We start from the raw sequence: 5,883 nt of genomic DNA on the forward strand, positions 1-5,883 counted from the left end.
AAGAAAGAAAGGAAGGAGCCGCAGCCGAGTCGGCGAGGAACAAAAAAGAGAGACAAGAAAGATAAAGTGATGAGGCGAGGGGTGTTGGTTCGGAGCGATCTTGGCATTTTTTCACGTTTCCGCATGCGTTTTTTTGGTATCCGTGTGTGCCCTAATTTGTTTGTTTTTCTTTGTTCTTTCCCCCGCCACTGTTGCTGTTTCCCGATACGCTGCTCGGCTTCGGTACTCACCACTGATGACTGGTCTTTGCCTGCAACCAGATGCTAGATCTTGTGCTCCTGTGCTCACGTACGGCTACGTAGGAGAATGTGAGCTGGATTGCTGGATTGTGTTCACGCACTTTTCTGCGTGCAAAAAGACCAAGTACCGTCCTTAGCAGCTGGGCCACTATATTATACTAGTAGAGTGCCGGTTCGTTGCCACGGGCTCTTAAAATATTTTATCAGAGTTGCATGTTAAATTCCACACATACAAACAATATAACACAAACACAATTATTTAATAACTGAAGTCCATTATTGCAATGTAATTGGATAACATAAAAGAAAAATTAACGACATGTCCATGTAACAAACTGAGTGATGTTTCAACTGAACATCTATTACAAAACTATTAATATCTAGATGATGCGCTTAGGAAATTCTTTCACAATATCAGAAAAGTTTCCTCTAGCTTCATTTCCACGATGTTTTAGCAAGTATAATAAAAAATGCTTCCTCAATTCATACCCATCCTGCAGAAACAACACATGTAGTTAGTATGACAATTTCACGTCGAAGGTCTTAAAACATGTAACGCACAATACTCACCGCGCAAACCTACTTCACCGGTTCTTTACCGTTCCACCAGAGCATAAAATGAAAAATAAAATAGCCAGACACATTTATGCAAAAATTTAAATTAATAATATAAAAAATATAATGATAACAAAAGTAAATATTCTTGTTATGAATTCATTACCCGTCTACACTCGATGGAACACCGAACGAAAATAAACGTTGCCATTTAGATATATCATAATTCCAACCAGGCATCTTTATTTCGAGTGCTTCTTTGAAATCCCTTGCAAAACTTTTTAATTTCAGTGAATGCCTCAAGTTTTTATCCTCTGACGATTGTGATGTTTGAATATGATCCATAATATATAGACGACGTGCCTCTTTGTCGATGACGTTCATACTGCAAGTGGAGCTATTAGAAACAACAACAAACCATGATAACAATGGACAAAATATTTTATTTACCTTATTGCAAGATGAAATGTCGTTCTCCATCCCATGTCAGCTATCAAATAATGTTGCCAACGTCTGGATAGTTTCCTTCTCACAAAACTTCTGACCTCGTGTTGACTCTAGCATCATAGACTACATAAAAGAAGAAATATTGTTTCAACATGTTGATACTAATGGCATATAGAATCAAGAGTTACGATAACTTACACAAAATCATAGATCCATGTAGTGTATAGGAGGGTCTGTGAACAATACTCCCTCGTCACATGCCAGCATACGCACGACGGTGTTGAAGCAATCATTGTCCATAGGCTTCTCCATCTTAAGTATGCACTGAAGTTTCTTAAGACTTAAGCTCCAAGTACCGTCCTTAGCAGCTGGGCCACTATATTATACTCCCTCCGACCCAAAATTCTTGTCTTAAATTTGTCTAGATACAAATATACCTAATATTAAAACGTGACTTGATACATCTGGACAAATCTAAGACAAGAATTTTGGGATGGAGGGAGTATGTACATTTGTTCCTTTCAGAAGGAGAAAAAGGTAATACTACATTTCAATATGAAGGCTCTTCAGAATTATCAAAAAAAGGAGTGTTTTGAGAGAGGAGAACGGCAGGTGCAGCTGTGTTATTCATCTTGCGTTAGTGCAGTCGTGCAATATGGAGGCTCTTCAGAATTTCAATATGACATATTGACATTTTTCCAAAAGAAAAAAAATGAAAGCAAGATCCCATTACATTGATCAATTCCTTGTAACTGCAGTACGAACCATCACCAAGACAACGTGAACCACCACCAAGACAACACCCAAAGTCCAAATTCTCTAAAAGCAACGCCTCCAAGAAGAAAACAGTGTACAAGCGCTGTCGTTGTCCGATTATAGATCTTGGGTTTCCACCTGAAGAAAATCCGCGCTCTTCAAATAATGCCTTCAACAAGGCCACTGCTAGACACAACCAATTCAGGATGATGTATTGACATGACACTTGTTGTGTTGGTACTTTGAGGGCGCACACTCATGCCTCTGGAATGAGTTGGTCGTGGAATTGAATGCGGATGGGTGGGGGTTGCACGTTCTCATAATCCATTCACTTTGAAGACCGATTATGCACAATTAACCGAAGAACATCCTTAAATTTTAAACGAGCATCTCAATTTTGAATTTGCATGAGGCTCGGCATAAGGAACCATGTCTTGGCAAAATAAGAGAAATAAATCTGTCTACTGGGTTTCATTTATTAGAACAAAGATTTTTTTTGGAAAAGGAGGATAACCCCGGGTCTCTATATCAGAGTGATGCATGCAGCCAAATTAGAAACAGAGAATGCTTGTCTGGATCTGATAGAGATAGAATTAGGACCAGCTTACCTAGCTAACGGTAGCAGAGAGGGGGTGGCATTTGCGAACGATTTTGGTCGCATTTTTAGTTTGAGGGGATGACAGTTTCTTCATAGCGACATGACAGTTTCTGGCAGAGAAGGCAATTTTTCGTTTTTAAACTGCCATCGTTTGACTGCCATCAAAAGGGATTCGCTTGCTACCACTCTCCCAATCAGTTAACTTTTCCGTAAAATTAAAGAACTAAGTATAACACGCGAGATACTGGTGCTATAGTGCTTAGGGTGTTGTTGGGCTCCCAAACTATGGCGTCATAGAAAAACATCATGAAAAATCATAGAAAATCGAGTGGATTTGACACTACTCACCACTGGATTTGTCTCCTTCTGTTTTCTCATCGCATTTGTTTGGAGTTTAAATTTTGCGTTGTCATACATATATCTTGCATCAATCTGCTATATTACCGCAATACAACACAACTGCCAAACTCTCTAGGTGTAACTTCACCAAACCTAATGCCACCGTTGTTTCACCTTTGTTTTCTCTCAGTAGAGAAATGTTAAAACCACAAACTACATGTCCATGTTTCACTGTACCTTTCCCCCTATTTTTCATGTTTTATACAACTGAAGGATGTTTTACATCACTCAGACTATGCAATACAAATAATAAAAAATTTATCTAGCTGAAGTCCGAGGTGTCAAAGTCAAAATTGTCTACCAAATAGCTAAACAGACCATGCCGTGACAAGAAAACTTGTTGCCGCCAACACGACAATATGCTACTCTTACAGTCGACACAAACACAACCATGAAAGCAATACTAGAGCTGATGAAAAACTACTCTAAAAACCAATGACACCTCCATGAAGAAGATGATACATGTGACAATGACATACAAAATATTTTACCCCAGGTAAATCACCATTTTCTCATTATGGATCAACAATCCTGTCGTCCATCCTTAAAAAGGGAGTACACACTAGGAATAGTGGATGCCATGAGTTCCATGTTAGTCTATTGTTGATTTCTTGGCCCATGAGACCTATTGTCTTATTGTACCTGCTCACTTCACCACCACTTCACTAGTTGTTCGCAACTCCAGGAAAGCTATTATGCGCTTACCATTAAGATGTGTAGCTCTTCATAAACACATTTTCTCTTTATATCAAACTATACACTAGAAACCACTATCACGATATTTCTTTCTACAGTCTAGAGATCGGTATATATTGAAATATAACGAACACTCACAAGATATTGGAGAGAGAGATAGAGATAGATAGATAGATAGATAGAAAGATAGAGATAGAGAGGGAGAGAGAGAGAGAGAGAGAGGGAGGATTCAAGTTACTCAATTTTCATAGATTAATTTGTAGAGGCTTTTGTATTTCTCTTCCTTCGGGATTTAAAGAATAATTTGGTTTAAAGATGTTTTAACACACATTGTTTTGAAAACAGAAAATAACTTTTGCTATAAGATACCATTTATGTTTAGCATGGTGCAAGTGTTTATTTTTCAATGATAGATATTAGAAATTTCATATTTAATATTCTAGTTAGCAACGTTGTTATGTGGTTATACATGCTTGTTATGTGGTTATATATGCTGACTAAGTAATGAAAAATATACTAGTTTAGAATATAGCCTGATAAAACTAAATTGTAAAGAAGTATAGAAGTTTAATATAAATACTACGAGGAGCTAGCTGGAGCGTAAGTGGGCGTATAGGAATCCATAGTGATGCCACTCTAGGAACCCTCACGACTAAAGTTAGACTCATGGTCACGGACGACGAAAGAATGGCTAGGAAGCGCTAGATAATCAAGGAAAAGAGGTGATGTTGAGTTGCACTGGGGGAGAGTGGCTCGAAAGACAGGTGGCGTCGGCAGAGTTGACTCACGGAGAGATGCATCGGGAGAGAAAGATGTGATACAAAAGGGTGCAGCGGGGACAAGAGGCTAGGTGGGAGAAGGCCATGGATGCCTGGGCCACGTTGGGCCTGCAATTGAGTTGTTGATGGCTCCGATAAGGATTTCGAGGACCTTCATGGGGTGGCTGATCCGACATTTGTTCATAGTCAAAGCATCATATGGGTGAAAATAATGAAGATATCATTGATAAATCCAACGCGTATAACGTCACATATGTCTTCTCTCGGCAGATTCGTTTACCTCGACGACTTCCACGTAGAGTTTATTGAATACTCAAATTTTATCAATATCCAAGTAGGTAATCTTCATGTGTTTTAATAAGAAAACTTGGTTCTATGGTGTTTATCAAAGACATAGCATTCTTAACCGAAGCCACAAAACTAGCTAACTTAGGCTTTTAATCGGTGAGAAGCTTGTGGCTTGTGGACATAGAGTCAATTGATGGTGTGGAAAGCGATGGTTACGGCCTCGACCCAAAAGTATCTTGGATCCTTTTACTCACCCATCATTGTCCATGCCATCTAGATAAAATTTCGGTTCGTTCTCTCCACGACTGTGGAGGAGATATGTGGTGGAGACACATTTTTTATTCCTTCTTCATTAGGGAAAGTGTCGATGTTGGTGTTCTTGAACTCTGTCATATGTTAGTCCTCACCATCTTGATTTTCACATTGAATAGATTTTGTGCTTTTTGTTTCTCGTAAAGGTCTTGAATATGCTTTGAACTAGCATATTGTCATCCTGGAAAAACACTGATATAAGTCTAAAAGAATCATTGGCAATAGTAAGTTTGAGAGAGTGGCCTCCGAGGCTCTTATAATGGTGTGTGAGCGGCCTCAAGATAGTCATGATGTTATCATGGGGTCAGAACCTACAACTTGCTTCCCGCCTTGGTGTGCACCAGAAAGGCTCTCTTTCTCGAAGATAATGCCCTTGATGCACAAAATGTGCTTGCCCTTGCTAAATTCCAGAGGTTGTGCATACCCACATGACCACAGTGGTCTGAGAATGATTGAAATCATGTCCTAGCAACACAAAAAACAGAAAATATGATTAAATACGTCTCTTGCCTTCCTACCATTAGAAATAGAGAACAATCGACTACGTGTTAGAGATATAACTAAGGAGCAAAGTAAAACATAGAGGTGGTATGGGCTGAAACCCTAGACGCCTGATGTCCTGCAAATGCAAAGTGATTTTTAGCAATTCCGTGGTAAGTAAGGTTTGTCGGTCTCAAATGAGCGAATAGGGAGGCATTACAAACCCTGCAACTACGTCGTCACTTACGCAGTTCCTAAACTAAGTAGAATTATGCTTGAGTAGTAAAGCGTTCTCGAGAGATCCAGAGTCATCACCACAAGTATGATCCTGACA

This window comes from Triticum dicoccoides, chromosome 4B, assembly GCF_002162155.2.
Source record: "Triticum dicoccoides isolate Atlit2015 ecotype Zavitan chromosome 4B, WEW_v2.0, whole genome shotgun sequence".
NCBI lineage: Eukaryota > Viridiplantae > Streptophyta > Magnoliopsida > Poales > Poaceae > Triticum > Triticum dicoccoides.